Genomic DNA, 17,256 nt, shown 5'->3' with positions numbered 1-17,256 from the left:
ACCTCCACACAAGATACTGAGATTCAAACCCTTACCTAGCTATGTATTGCTACTATAATGTATTGCATTTATCGCACTATCCAAGGAGCTTATAGGATGGATGTTATCCCAAGGTATTTCTAAGATGAGGAACATCACCAGTCCTTATAAATACTAGCATTGGGTGATGTAGCGGGTGAAAGATCCCAAAAATAATTTCACCCTAAACACACATTTACATTTGTCAGGTGAAGGTAACCTCTACCTAACAGTCTTTAAGGACCATTATGTAATGCATTTACCCCATGTACTACTGCCCTGATGTGTTTTAGGGTTGGAAACAGATACTTCTAAGGTGGATGATATCTGCAGGACTGCTAAAGTCAGGTCTCGAGATGTGGACTGGGTGTAAATGGGGCCAAAATCATTAAGGTACACACACAAACACTTGCCACAGATGCGATTCAAACCCATAACTGTGTAGTTACTGTTACTACATTGTTCTGCATGTTTCACACGTGCCATAGAGCTTACATGATGGAGACCTCTCCACAAGTATCTTTGAAGGTGACTAACATCAGCAGTAGTGCTAAAGGAGGGGTAAGGGGAGAGTTGTAAATGTGAATGTCCATAATATCAGGTATTATTAAGGACACACACACACTCTCTCATACACACAGTTTCACAATTAGAATGTTTGAGATTAGATTAGAACTCCTAACTAATTAGTATGTTACACTACAGCATTATGCAGGTATCGCACCCACCACAGAGCTTAGAGTTCTGGCCCTTGTCCAAAGTTGTATTTCAAGGTGACTGACATAAGCAGACTTGCTAAAGTAGGGCAATGGGAGGTGTAGTGACTGTGAATGGCCTCCAAATCATTAATTGCCACACACACACACACACACACACACACACACACACACACACACACACACACACACACACACACACACACAGTTTTACAGTTGCCATGTCTGGGATTAGAACTCTTACCTAACTAGTATGTTACACTATAGCATTACGCAGTTATCACAAGCACCACAGAGCTCATGGGGCTGATCATTGTCCAAAAGGGTATTTCAAGGTGACTGATATCAGCAGGCTTGCTAAAGTAGGGCAATGGGAGGTGTAGAGACCGTGAATGGCCTCAGAATCATTCATCTCCACACAGAGAGTTTCACAGTTACCATGTTTGTGATTAAAACTCCTACCTAGCTAGTATGTTACACTATAGCATTACGCAGTTATCACAAGTGCCACAGAGCTTATGGGGCTGAGACTTGGCCAAAGCGTCATTTCGTGTTACACCATAGCATTACGCAGGTATCGCAAGTGCCACAGAGCTTATGGGGCTGAGACTTGGCCAAAGGGTTATTTTGTGACTGACATCAGCATGAGTGCTAACATGGGCAATGGGAAGTGCAGTGTTTGTGAATGGGCCATAAACCATTCCTCTGGAAACACAGACACAACACTCAGTCAGATGCAACTTTACATTTGACAGGACTGGGTATACAAATACTTGCTGAATGCTGATTTGTACTATCATGTTATACAGTTATCACAAGCACCACAGACACTATAGGGCTAAGGGCTACCAAAAGCAATGTGTGTAGTGATTGACATTGGCACATCATGTGATATTGGCCAATTGGATGCGTGGTGGGTGGGACAAGCCTCATGATGGAAATCTCTCTGTCACTGTCTGTCTCTCTCTTTCCCACATCTCTGTGTGTGTATGTTTTACCTATTATAGTGTGTTGGCCTTGGATATGTGTGAGCATTCCTATCATATGTGTGTGCAAAGCATAAATGGTGTGCAATGTGGTGTGTGTGCACAGACATCTGCGACTGACAGATATATATAGTCCACTGTTGTTGTCAGACATGGGCTTCATTTCTCTAAGTGTAGGAACATGCCCAATATGACCTTCTGTATTAAGTGCGTGAATCCATTCCAGGTAGGTTATACTCCAGTCCAGGATTTGGTGTTCTACACCTACAGCTAGCGATCTGTTTCTGCAGGATATGTGTAGATAGTTTGACTATATGGAGTCACAATGGGTGAAAGATAGTGGGATACTGTAACTATTGTGTCTGTGCTGCTTGTGTTACATGGTTGGTGTTAGCAGAGATTCAGACATATGTATTGTTTTACACTGTGGTGTATTATGTCATCAACTACTGACAGATATACTTATTTGCTCACAGTTATTTCCTGGGAAATACACGATGAATGAAGCTGTGTCCAGTATTGTGGTATGCAGCCTACATATTCTTGCACACTCATGCCATTCTGGAGGGGTAGCTGCAGACACTTGCTGATGGGTCTGTGTAAACGGTTCAGCACCTCGGTACTGTGGTGGCTGAGGATCCCTTGCTTGTATATATATCGATGTAACAGAATGGCCATTCTGTTATATCTATCGATGTAACAGAATGGCCATATCCTGCTGTGGCCATACCTCTCAGCTGTACAGATTCACCCAAGTTACCCAGAGGCAGTGCTCATATATCTGGTCAGTTCCCCTTCACATTGTGGTTTATGAGCAGGTTTGTAGCTAGCCATTACTGGGTTTGTAGGCAAGGGTAGTATGGGCACACATCAGAGTTTCAGACTTCACACACTCCATGGTGTCCATGCTTCTACACCCCCCACTCTGTTATGCTGTCCTCTTCCTAACATTATGCAAGCAATATCTGAGAAGTATCCCTATAGTTGTCCCTTCATCCCAGCAGCATTTAGGGGTTAGTTCACAGTTCATGTAGTAGGACATGGTGGGCATGCTACTGGGATTTGTCAACATGGCCTTGCATTTGTGTTCTGTGGACTGTGTTATGTTGTTAGTTGGGACCCCATGAGATAACATACATTGGCAGTACAGGTGAGGCACAGGCCTAGAGGACTGTAGGGCATTTGGTAGTGATGCAAGCAATCTGTAGCAGGCCAGTGCATTCTGTCACTCCTACATTCCCAGGCTGCAAGCCACTGGATTCCTCTGGGGTGACAATGTAAGTGTGTGAGGTGCTAATGGCAATCATTCCTGTTCATATTAATCCATTGGTCTGGATGCTGGCAGGGTGCTGCTTACAGCTAGGGACACACCTGCATGGGACACCTCTTCAGCATGCTGCATTCTGTGGGTATTCCCATACAGAAGTGGGGGTCATACTGTACTCATTCCCAACAGCAGGGATATGACCAGTGATTAACCTGTGGCTGATGGTGGGTTGAGCTGAGTGCATGTGTGATATGGAAGTTTCTTGCAGCTGACTCACAGATATAAAAGGGACATTCCTCTTATGCTGCCTTGTGCGGGGACATAGACAGTCTCTCATTACTTCATAAATGTGCCTTTTGTGGTCTGCCAGTGATTGGCAAGACTACATCAGTATTCCATACTACACAGACAACTAATGTGCTGCTATCCTGTATGTACATTTCCAAAGGTGTGTGCAGTTGATAGTCACATTTTATGTACTCTGTCTAGGGTACTTCGACATGTGTACTGTGTGTATGTCTAGGCCCACATTCATGGCATGTCCATCTTTCAGATGGTGACAGATATTGACATCTGAACAGTGAGTATGGATGACTGCTGAATTGGGTATTGCTGGGATACATTGTGGTTGGCACTTCAGTTGTCAGAACATGGCCCTGTCATCAACAGTACTGGCCATAGCCCACTGAGACACAACCCTCCATGCCTACATGTTGACCACTTCCACACAATATAGAACACACAACAACCTAACACACAGACTCTTGCATATTGTACACATGCAACAATCTATCCTGTAAATTGGGCCAGCTCAGGTAATCTGTGCTCCACTGTAATTAAACCCACATGTACGTGTTACTGCATTTCTACACATGTTTGTGGGGGAGGGGCACACCTGTTAACTGTAAACATTTGCTATGACTGTACTGGTATTTCAGGTACTCTGTTGGCTTCCATTTTGTTTTGTATTCTGACCTACCATGCAGACTAGATGCATATCAGTAGAGTACAGTCTTAGGTTTTATTGAACTACATTTCAGTTTCAGACTTCTTACCTTACAGAACTAACATACAGCTGCCAGAACTGTTGTAGTATGTCTATGTAGGTCTGCAGGGGGGGTTGTTCACCATTGTCATTAATTGGAGGCCTTAACACAGCCTTTCTTTATGGTCATCTACACCTGTCCTGCTGGCTGAGACTGTTGTTGGGTATGTGAGCCTCACCGACATGCATGTTTGTGTCCTATGGACACACATTTGGGCCACCGCATGTACTGTAGTGGGATTTGTCACCTTGTCTAGTACTGCCTACTTTGTTGACACCGGTATTTGTTATGGATTTCATGCTTTCCATATATGTGTCCACTATCTGCTGCCATCCCATTCAGCCACCAGATTCCCTTGCATGCTCACATCCATACCATAGATACAACTAGCAGAATATACTACTCCATTCATCAATTGATAGGAAGAGTGACTTACCTTGTGGCTGTACCAGTATAGAGGATGGTGCTGGAGGGCTGACTATGTTGGATGCACATAGTACACTCCCTATACATGGTAAACCACAGATATTGTCATGTTTGGCATCCCTTTTACTGTATGTGCGAGTCAGAGAGAGGTGTCTTTCCCTGAGTACCTATTGTGTCAGTGTATGTGCTACGCATTGCCTCTTTGCCAAAGCCTGGGCATATTGGGCAGCCTCAGGTTGTTCCTCCTCTGAGTCCCTCTGTGCCTGTGCTGGCCTTGGCAATGTTGGGGGGCTGTGTGACCCTGTCCCATGCTGTTCCTGCTGCAGCTGTTTCCACAGGATCATATTGTGTAGCATGGCACATACAATGAAAATTTGTGTACACATAGCTGGAAAGTACTGCAAGGATCCACCAGATATGTTCAGGCACTGGAACCATAACTTGAGCATCCCAAACACATGCCCTGTTATGACTCTGGTTTGTGTGTGTGCCTCATTATGGAGTTCTTGTTTGGGTGTGTGCATTTCTGATGGGTGCCATCAGCCACGGCTCCAGTGCGTAACCAGCATCCCCCACTAGGTGGCCATATAGGATGCCCCTGATGGCAAATCTCTGGTACAGCTGTGTTATATGCCATAATTCGGAGTTGTGATAGCTTCCAGGGCTGCCAGCACATGCATTCAACGTAATGCCCTGGGCATCGCACACGACCTGGCAGTCGATGGAGGGGAAGCCCTTGTGGTTTATGTAGACCCTACCCCACTCACTGGGTGGTGCTTTGTTATGTATGTGTGTGCAGCCTATAGCACCCACTACCTCAGGGTATTCTGGTATTTGGTGAAAGAGACACATATTGCTGGTCAACGCCTCATGGGTGTTGAGGAAATATATTAACATGGAATCCAGGAAATGGTGTAGTATCCTGGATGCTGATGCCTGTGAGATCCCCATGATATCCCCAGTCAGCCTTTAAAAGGTACCTGTGGCTAGTATTCTTAACCCTACACATACTTTGGTATCCACTGGGATGGGTTCCCCTCTGTTGGTTCTGTGTGTGAGGTGTGGCCAGCACAGCTCATCAATTTGCTGTAGGAGGTCCCTGTCCACCCTATAGCACTCCACTATCTCCAGCTCATGTAGCCCCTGGTAGGTTACCCTGGGTCTGTACACTCTTTTCCTTCTCCTCACTGTGTGTTGGTCATCAGCATTCTCAACCTCACCAAGCTCAGGCTCTTCCACATACTGATGTATGAGAGCGACAGCAGCCCCTATCATTTTGTTAGTTTTTTCAGGTAAAATTTCCCCATCTGTGTACACCGGTGATGTAGAGTTTGTGGGAAAAAACAGAGTAAAAGGTGTTTGAATAGTTTATAGTAGTGTGCTGGGCTGGGCTGCTGCCTGTGTAATTGGCTGATTCTGATACATTTCACCTGCCAGCTATGCCAGTTCTCCTTGATTGCTTTCCTCCTGCTGTTTTCCCTTTCCATTGCCTTCCCGTTTAAGCCCGAGGAGTAGTGCGCATACCCAGTGCTCATATGTAAACAGAGCTGCTATTTCCTGTTTTCTTTTGTTTTTTTGTTTGTTTAAAACCTGGTGCGTGGCATGCACATGCATTTAGGCAATATAAATACTGCTAGGTAGCCTCAGATACACCCCCTTCCTTAGCTGTGCTTAGCAAGGGGCAAACACGGGCCACAGAGCTCCACTAAGCTTTCAGCATGCCTGACACTCCCCCTTATGAGGTCATCTAACTCTTATGCTTATACCATGATGTTGCTGCACCTACACTGTTGGGATCAAGCTAACACTGAGGGAAAATCTGTGATTCAGTATCAATCCCCTCATTTGCATAAAACAGAATGCTAATTCTTGTTACCACACTCACATTGAGCCTTCCCCCTTAGCAGCCACTATTCTCTGGTATTGTTGTCTTATGCATGCCATTGACTATCATGGCAAAATTCTGATTTGGGTTTAAAAGCTTATTTCCAACTTTTTTTATTATTTTTGGTCCGATCCTGTTTGTGCACTGCTGCCTTATGCTTAAACATCTGAAATCAGCCAAAAAATCCTAGAGAGTGTGTCCAATTGCTTTATCTGGAGAGGACGTTTGTTCCAGATAAGGGGTAATTTCTTTGTGATGAATATGTGTCTACACTTGATCTGTTTATTTCCTGAAGCAGGTTCATATTTCTGATTCTAGTGTTCAGTGGATTGTTTGATTCATGGACAGATAAGAGGTCTTGGATTGCCAGATCCCTAATAGTCTGGAAAGAAAGGTACAACTCACTACTAAGGAGTGTGTAGGATACTGAATACAGAGACAAAGCCTCCAGCCTCTCTTAGCAGCTCAGGTCCTTTAGTTACAAGATTTTTTTTGCCAGGAACCTCTGAGTCTTTTTAAGTACTTGACACATTTAGTATGGTTATCCCAAAAGTGACATTGTATTCTATGATAGGCCTGATCAGTGCAGAATATACAGGAGTCAGGATTTCTTTAGACCTAGAAAATATACCCTTTGCAATCATCTGTGCCTTCAGAAGGACTTTCTGTCCATTGTTCCATGATGGTCAAAATAGAAGCAGTTATACACCCATGTTACAAGTTCTCTCACAATATCGTCATTTTGCAGTGGAGTGTTTTCAATACTATAAGATGGGTGGACTGTTTGTTTGCCAAATGCAACAATATTGCAATGCTTAGCATTTGATTTTAGACTATCAGTGTGCCAGCTATTACCAAGTGTAAGTTCACTTTGTAGCTTCTACATATAAGAAGAGGATTCAAGAATAAAACCCAGTTTACAATTGTTTGCAAACTTGATTCATAGGTTCATAGGTTACTACTAGGCTAACTGCCCCTGTGGATAATTTTAATCCTAGCCAATTACCCCAGGTGAGAAACAAACTTTGCACCTTCTGTCTGTAAGGCAAACAATCCAGAGTTTCCATCTTTTGATTTGGAGATCAGAGAAGTATATTTGCTGAATAGCAAAAATGCCATCATTTGCCTGTTTAACCAAACTGGCTATTTTCATGCTGTCCAAGGCTATACCTGCCATCTTTACAGTAGGAGTTCTGGTCCTCATCCGATTAGTTACCCATCTTGCTACACAGTGCTTGATTTAGAAGGCATTTAGCTTGTTGATAATGCTAGCATATGGTATAGTACCAAATGCATTGGTTTGACTGAGATATGTTGTATGAACAGTGTGACCACTGTCCACAGCTTGCATTATCTCCTCAAAAAAATTTACCAGATATATAAGACAGCATCTACCCTTTACAAAGCAAATTGCTGAGGGTCAAGTCTTATAATTAATTTTTGCATCGTAGTTAATAAGATCTGATATGACCCATTCAATGCGTCTGTAATTCCTGTGGGCCAAGGCGGGGCTAACCTTGCAAAGAGGCATAAGAACTGCTATACAGCAAACCTCAGGGACAAAACCGGTGGACAATCACAGGTTGAATAGTTGTAGAAGTGCATCTTTCACCGCATGTTTAGTGCTGTTCAGCAGACACCTTGTTATGATATCAAGTGACATACAGGCTGAACTTTTTGCTTTGGAAAGTACTTTTAAGAAATGTTCTTTTACCTTTTCATTTATTTATTGTTAAAGTTGCTGAATGCAGAAACTCTGGCATTACAAGCAGACTCTGAGCAAGAACTTCAGCAAAGGGTAGGGGAATGGAATGTGAAGTTGAAGGCATGTGGGATGAAACTAAGTACAGATAAGACAGTTGTCATGACAGCAAATGAGCAGTTGAGGAAGCTAGAGGTGATGGAGATGAAGTGCTTGAGATGGGAGGTAGGGTGCACATTGTGGGACAGGTGAAGAAGGGATGACATAAGAGCAGAAGCCAAAGTAGCTCCAAAGGACAAAGAGAACAGATTACTGCAGTTCAGGCATATAAGACAATCTGTTGAAAAAGAAGAAATGAAGGCATCCAGCAAAGAGGTGGATAGATTGTGTGAGAGACGACCTGTGATGAGTGTTGAAGAAGGTAGGACACTGGCATTGTATAGGGAGAGATGACGATAAGTGTCACAACATCCTGAACTCGTGGAAAATGGGAAAATGGGGGCTGTTGATGATGATTTATTTATTTATTTATTTATTTATTTGCATTGGTTACCAGGAAATTCTGACATGGTATATGCAGTAAATGCCCCTTTTCACCAAAGGCCTGGTACAGCAATTACATTAAAAATCATGCAACTGCATAATAAACATTAGCTCTAAAAATAAGCAATTATATAATGTACAGTAATCATAAACATATTGGTAAGCTGGCAAGTTTTATAGGTTACATCAGAATATGACACAGAGAAATATGCTTCATTAAGCTAATCACATCTGGGAATATATAATAAAAAGTAATAAGGCGTGATGCCATCTTTGCAATATGACTATTCCATTTAACTAGTTAGTTTAAGAGTAAGATTTGTAGTAGTAGTATGCTAAGTAAACGAGTCCATATAATAGCTTTGTACCGGAGTATTTACACCATGTGGTGTAAAGGGTAAGGCAGAGTAACTGATAGACTGAGGAATAACTAGAGAGTTTCAGAGAGTATTTTAATTTGGAGTTATTGCAGTACTGTTAGGTGCAGCATTTAGAAAGTAGAAAAGAGAAGGACAGCTTATATAGTCATGGCTAATGGAAGAAGAAGAGATAGAGAGGGCAGAAAGTGTCAGTGTGACCAAGTATAAAAGTAATGCAGTGAAAGAGTCTCCAAATATCTTAAGTTTGGTACAGTACAAGGGCATTTTGTGATGATAGTGTTTTTAGATTCTTATGGATATGTTGATTTAGTATGGATTTATCTGAGGTGAAGTTATCACCAAATTTGTTTGCCAGTATATTTGGAATATCCACTGGATCAGAGTAAGGTCAAAGCAACATTGGTCATTATTTTGTAACTTTCTGATGTAAGTAAAGAAAGATTTGCAATTATCTTTAGCTTCCAGCATTAGCTAATGTTCATGGGACGCTTTAGTCTTCCTGGTGGTGTTCTCCATTGCACTGGATATCCATTTGATGTTAATCTTAATTTGGGTTTTTTGCTTTTGTAATATATTCCAGTGAGCTGTTTCCTCTTATTGGATTGTTTATCTACAGATGTGGACCACCAGATTAGTTTGCTCATTCCTTTCCTTTTTGCTTAGTTTTTGTAGGGACTGATATGTTTTTTATTCAGTTTTTGTAGGTGAGCTCAGAATTAATTGCATTCTGTTTATATTTTGTGGAGGATGTTATATTTGAACTTAGAAAGTTCTTTACAGAATGTTTGGACATATTTTTGTTTGCAGTGTTTAAATATTGTGATATTTACCTCAAATGGTTTATGGATTTTGAAAGAGAAGGCTCACAATGTGTGGTATGGTTTGACTAGGGAAGAGTAGACCTGTGGGATTGTACATACAGCTGCTGTATTTGACCAGGTCGAGAACATTTTGACGTCTAGTGAGTTCTTTAACTATTTGATTCAGAGAATTCTTGTTTATGAAATAAATACATTTTTTAGGAGAAGCCCTCATTTGTGCCCCCAGTTTATTGATGTAATGTTAAAGACTCTCAGGATGATGGAATTTGTGTATATAAGAAGCTCATTCAATGTTTTTAAGAATTGTGCATGTTTTTTTTTTGGGGGGGGGGCATTGAAGAGATCATGTAAAATGCTGTGATCTGATATTTCGTTTTTATTTAAGCTGAGTTGAATCTGAATAAATTCAGTTAATGGGTCTCTGAAAATCTGCCTTGAGATAATGTGGTGTTTACCAAACATGCATTGTTCACCACACTTCCCATTGAGTCTAAAGGAGATACTTTCTTCACTCTTAAACCAAGTTTCAGTAATAATATAAACATGAATATGCTGCCAATGCAAGAGGGCTTCAAGGTGAAGTAATTGGTTATTTAGATTTCTAACACTAAGCAGCACCTCATTGATATTTCCTGGTACTTTTTATGTTTTTAGGTTGGAAGAGCCACTACCTGGACACTGTCTAAAAAGGCAAGAGAGGCGAAAGCCATCCCTGGCAAACAAAGTGGGGCTGCACAAATAACCAACCCTTCCTGACACGTACTGGCTCCTCCTTGGATGGCATCAGTTAGTGAGCCAATTTGTTAAAACAGATCATCTTTCCCTTGTACCTTGACATCAGTCTTGGGGAATGTATGGTTCTGCTCAGTACCACAATCTTTTCTGCACTTGTGACATGAATGGAAAGCTGGGAAATGTCTCTCTGCATTTCCCTTAGGGTTTTGCATGCCAGATCACTTATACCTGCACAGATCACCACCATGTTATAGTCATATTTGTTTGTCTTAAGGATTGTGATGGCTTTAAGACATCAGAAATCTTAACATCAAAAAGATAACTCACTGTCATCCTGTTTTTGTCCGGCATTGTGACGACAGAGTCTATGAATTTACTATGCAGTCTCTAAGCACTGGTGGATTATTGTTAGTGGAGGATTTAGTGTATTTAATTTTTTGTAGTTTTTTTTTCTGGTGGCTCACATTTGTGAATGTAGCAGTATGTGTTGTGTTTTTAACTCCCACTGAGACCTGGTTTTGTTTGACCTTGGCTTAGGCAATGACATCTTTAGAGCATATGACATTTTCTATTAATTTGTGTGGAGTGCTATGGGAAGCCTCCATCTTAGTTAATTATTTGCATCTTTCACATATATTTTGTGATGGGCTAAGCAGCAGTTCTTTGTCCATGAGCACCAAGCAAATGTTACCCTGTCAAAGTATACCAAGTGTTATATAGGTAACTATTTGGAAAGCTGGGACCCGCTACTGTGAGTCTTGAATGAATGGCAGAAAAACAAACTTGCATATAATAAGTTTGAGATGGTCATTTCTACGAATTGTCCCTTTTCCTTAGAGGTATGGTGATGTTGGAGTTACATGTTTGGGGTGTGTGGGAGTCTGACCCCAAAAAAGAAGTTTAAAGGGGAAGAGTGACTTTTGAGATTTACTCTACTCCTGGAGTTTCAGTCTTTTTTCTCAGCATCTCAGCACTTAGCATTTCGAGTGATAACATTTCAATAGGGTGCTGTTATAAGCTGACACCTGAGGAAAAAGATTCTGGATGACCTTACATTTAGTCCAAGTGTGTAAAAATTTGGAAAAATAAGACACACACATACACATACACACATGTACATGTATATATATATATATATATATATATATATATATATATATAAAATTATTCTTAGCACTGTTTAGCACATTAATGTAAGTACATATTATACAGCTGTATACATAATACATAGTACCAGTGCAATAAACTTCATGGGTAATGTAGAAATTCTACCTAACTTCAGCAGATGACTTTTACCTCAGGAAGTCGATGTCACAATCCCCCAGGATTCACGAAGCTCCATGCAAGAATAAGGCTATTCTTGCACGGAGTGGTTTGTGTTCATTCAGAATAGTAGCGTGCCTTGCATATGCATGAAGGCGCGCTGCTATCTAATCTAAACAGACATGAGCCAGGAGCGGGTGCAGGGGGCATGTGTCAGCAGTGCCTGCACATGTAACATGCCCCTTTCACTCAGAAAGTGCCATACGGCACTTTCTGACACAGATGAGTGTCAATTTATATAATGTTAGAGCCTGGCTCTAATATTATATAGTAAATGAGTGTCCACAGACACTGAAATGTAAGTAGCTAACATTTCAGTGTCTGCAGACACTGAAAAAGAAAAAAAAACCACAAACACCTAGAAGGCAGCAGCCTTCAAGTGCACACCCCCAAATGTATGCACTCTTGACCTACATGCACGGAAGCAGTAGGGCTAAAGGAAAGTAATAGAAATTAAGAAAATGTAAGTATTGCAAGTATTTCTTTTCATCAAATAAATCTGAAGTTTAAGCAGTGCACAGCTTGTTTGCGCGGTACACCACTAAGCTTACCCTAGCTGAAATCCTGAAAATGATAGGCAAGTTCTACTATTTTAGAAAGCATCATCAAGCTGCTGTAGCATAGTGGAACTGCCATGATGTAATATGTAGAACATGCTTAGTTCAAATCTCCCCTGCCAAATTATTTAATAAACATTTAAGGAATTTGAATGATAGATGTCAATCATACGTCTCATCTATAGTACAGTAGGGGTGGGAATATGTAAAATATAAATGTAAAAAATAATTTATAAATGTAATGAAAAAATAGATTTAAGCAATGCTTTGCTAGTGTAAGCATTGCTTACCTGCTTTCAATTCTGCTTAGCTGGTGTAAGCATTGCTATGCAGATTTGCACAGAGCTAAGCATAGTTCAGCATATTAAAACTGGCCAATGAAGAAAAAGTGTGGGAAAACTGCCCTATTTAAACCGCACAGGTGGGAATACAGCATTAACCATTTCGGATTGCTCACAACAGGACCAAAATGTCTGGAGCTGGAGAAAGTGTTCATTTCCGAGTGCAACGTTGGGCCATCCAGGAGTCCAAGGTCATGATTGGGCTCCTAGTTAAAAGCCATGATGACAGGCTGCTGCATGGCCAGTACCAGAGCTTGCAGTACAAAGTGGAGGCCTGGGACCAGTTTGCACATGATTTCACCAGTGCTAATGGCATACCCCAGATGAGTGAGCAGGTACATCACCACCATAATGACCTGAAGCAGAGGAGGGGAGCGGTCTTGGACCAGTGGATCCAAGAAGCCCGAGTGCAGGATGTCCTACCTGTCTGTAAGTATGCAGTCTTATGTATCTCTAAGTATGGAAAAAATTCAATTTGTGACTGTGCAGGTGTAATTAATGTGTGATGTCTCCCCATACAGCTGCTATGGCGAGGTCTCAGAATGTTGAGGCTCATGCCCAGTGACTGGCCTGGCTGTGTCAGCAGGTGAGTACAGAATACCCCCTACTATTAGCAGTAAGAAATCAAAATTATAGGAATGGTAGTACTGCCTGTATATATAATTGTGCTGTAAAAGTCAGGAATAAATGCCTATGTCAGGCTGCCAGTGTTACAATGGTGTATTCCCAGCTGCTGTGTAATACATATATCAGTAGCAAACAAGGTACAATATTCAGGAGAGGAATATTAGAATATGTAGGAGTGTGTCTGAGTGAACCTGCCAAGAAAGTGCCATGTCAGGGCTACTGTAACAGTTAGAAAAGAATAGCATTCCCCTGTGCAGATCATGCAGGAATAGTAATTGTGGATTTCTGAGTTGTGCACAGATATGTATGTCAAAACTAATAAAGGTGATCCCAAACACTGGTGTATGTCATCTCACTTGTACCTGAAAAATAGAAATGTGTATGTCCTGCAGAATGCATTAACTGACGTGAACTGATATAGCACAGTTTGTCTGCATACTTTAGAATGGACATGTCAAATAACTGAAAGAAAGCAACAGTACATATTTCCATCAGAATGTGTTTTAGTTGTTTGTCTGCCAGCATTGTCCTGTGTTAACCTTTCAATTTCAGCAGTATGTAGCTGTGAATGTACTGAAAAATGTATAAGGCTAACAGGTGGAGACTTAAAACCTACACTGTGTACTCAAGAATCTAAATTGCAGTATGTATTTGTAAAACAGCCAAATGTGCAATCCAACTAATGTGCACGTTTCACAAACAGTGACAGCAATGTATGTTGTGTATGCATAATTTGTACTGATAATGGGAAACAAATAATGCAGCATGTTATAATAAAAGCACTGTGCACAAAACTATGTACTAGATAGAAATGTCACAAGCAATGCACAACACCTCCCCAGTAGCTCAGTTAGATAAGGAGTAGGCCTGTAGTTCAATTTTGCACACACACCATGGTTCAAATCCAGAGACAGTCACTAACATTCCAGTCTGGTTCTACAGTTGTAAACTGCAATCTGAATAGATAAAATGATGTACTGCAGCACATACATTTTCCATACAGGGCACATGGGTAAATAAATCTGAATAGAAATACTATTATGATGTGTATAACTATGAAAGGTGTACAACTGCTGTGTTGATCAGCTCCAGTCCTACAAATAGATGCAAGCTAGACATCTACACTCTGCAGTCTGGTCCAGACAAGCTCCTCAAGTGTCACACTGTTACGGATAGTTTCCCCAGTTGCCAAGAAACCTTCACACAGAGAATATCACAGTAGATGTATGTGAAAGGCACAACACACACTCCAGGGCCTGCAACTAATATGTGAATCTGAAATATGTGTAGAAACAGCAATGTAATGTGCACACAGTTCATCTGCACAAGCCCACAGGTAAAGATATTGGTATAGAAACAGGTATGATGTGTATAACTAACATAAGGGTACAATTGCTATGTTGATATCTACAGCTGTTGGTGTGCTGTAGCAGCCCCATGGCCTAGGTAGAGTGTAAGTGTGGTCAGAATGTAGAGTAGTGAATAGTAGTGTACTGTTAAATATACTTGATAGCAGTTGTCAATTGAATCTGTTCCCTTTACCCACCACTCAACTGATCGAACTACCACACTGAAGACAACATGGGTATGTTACTAAACAAACCTCTACTTTTGGGACCATTGTTCCATTTGGTTTATCATTGTTTAAACTGTGTGCATGCTAATATGCCCTGGTGAATAATCATTTTATTGCCTGCCTGACATACCACTAACTGGCCTGCTGTTGCAACCCTGAATGCCATTCCATATATGCATGGGTTCTGTTTGCTATGGCACTGTTATAATTGCACTGTTTTGGGTAAATGGGAATATCCATGCATACTATTTTGACTAATGCTGTAATGTGTTGTGCATGACTAACCAGTATTCATTGTTAATTTCCACACCATAGCATATATGTGTAGGCAGATCCCACAGGATCTGCCTCTCCCACCTCATCTGGCCAAGGCAATGGGTCCTAGCACATCTGGGACCAAACCCAAACCTCCCTCATCTGCTGGACCTGCACCACCCTCAGGTGGAACCACTGCAGGGGATGGAGCTCACACCCCCCCCTGCAAGTGGGAGCGGTGAGGATGTTGTCACCTCGGATCAGGTCTGTGGCATGGTGCGCAGTGTACTCCAGATAGAGCTGGATGACTGCCTGCACCAGGTGGAGGGCAGCCTGTTGCAGCTAGAGGGGCAGGTGGCCCTTCCAGCCCAGCCCCCAGCACAGCCACCTTCAGAGTTGTGAAGTAGTGGTGACTGCCATTGGGTTGGGCCATCAGTGCCACTACTACAATCTGGAGGGTCCATGAGCCTCAGATTCCCAACCACCCTCCCCATCAAGGTGTTTACTTCCATGTGTCATACACCGGCCCTGTCTGCTGTCTTGCCTGTCTTATCTGTCTGCAAATGCAAACTCTCCTACCAAACATCCCTCACCACACCTACCAATAATCCTTCCTTAACATCCCACTCTGACCTTAAAACAAAGGGCATCTGTCCCACAAAAAAAAAAAATCATGTCCCATACATAGCTCTGCATTTCACCCAGAGACATGTACCCATCACACAATCTAACTCTACCGATCATCCATATTGTATGATGCCCACACGCCTCCCTGTAGGGTGTGAGGCTCCAAATTCTAAATTGCCCACATTGAAAGCAGCTATTGCTGCCAAAGAAATGCAGAGCTATAGTCCTTTCCTACACCCTTCCTGCACATCCCAACTTGTTTCTCCTGTTGTTTGTCCATCTGCTTGCCCCAATTTCGCCACTTTCTTAACTCCCTTTTTTTCTTTTCGTTATTTGAAATTAGTGCCAGTTTAAGTGGCCGTAAGCAAGCATAAGCTCAGCTAAGCTCATGTAAGCATGCATAGCTCCACGCAAACCTGCTTACAACTGCTTTTAAGTGCCTTAATCACTCTGTCTCCAGCAGCCACTGTTCTGTCCAGCAACAAAACAAGCAGCCCTTGCAAGTCTCAAGCCCAGGACCTTGCAGACTATAGCCAAAAGTGATTTACCACTAAACCATTTCAGATGCAAATAAATCTGATGTTTTCTCAAACATATCATCCAGCACAGATATTCAACAGTAAGGGCAATGTATTTATATATGTAGATGTATACATATATATATATATATATATATATATATATATATATATATATATATATACATTTATAGATATATATATATTTTTTTTCTAAATATATATATATATATATATATATATATATATATATATAACCATAACCAAACGCACTGTAAATGGGGGTGAAGGGGCTCAAACCCAGGACGCTATATGCTACATCCAAAGTGACTTACCACTAAGCCATTTCAGATGAAAATAATTCTGATGTTTTCTCAAACATATCATCCAGCACAGTCATTCAGCAGTAGGGGAAATGTATTTATATATGTAGATGTATGTACGTATGTATACATGTATATATATATATATATATATATATATATATATATATATATATATATATCCACACATCTATGTCTACATATATATGTATATATATATATATATATATATATATATATATATATATATATATATATATAAATAAAAGCACAAAAAAATAAATATATGACCAAAGGCACTGTTAATGGGGGTGAAGGGGCCCAAAATAAGTACCTCTTGTAATTATTGATATCATCCCCTCTTCCACAGCTGAACAGATCTGCCTTGCTACACAATAACCAACACTTGTAAGTCTCATACCCAGGACCGTACACAACATAGCCACAACAAGTTAACAGTAATCCATCTCAGCTGTACGATGTCAGGATGATATCAATAACATATCATGCAGAACAGTCTGTGTACCATAGGGAATGTATAATGTGGAAGCAGTAAACATTCTAATGATACAGATACACACACA

Source organism: Protopterus annectens, chromosome 1.part1 (genome assembly GCF_019279795.1).
Source record: "Protopterus annectens isolate FY-2018-M chromosome 1.part1, PAN1.0, whole genome shotgun sequence".
NCBI lineage: Eukaryota > Metazoa > Chordata > Ceratodontiformes > Protopteridae > Protopterus > Protopterus annectens.
Note: the sequence above shows the minus strand (reverse complement) of the source record.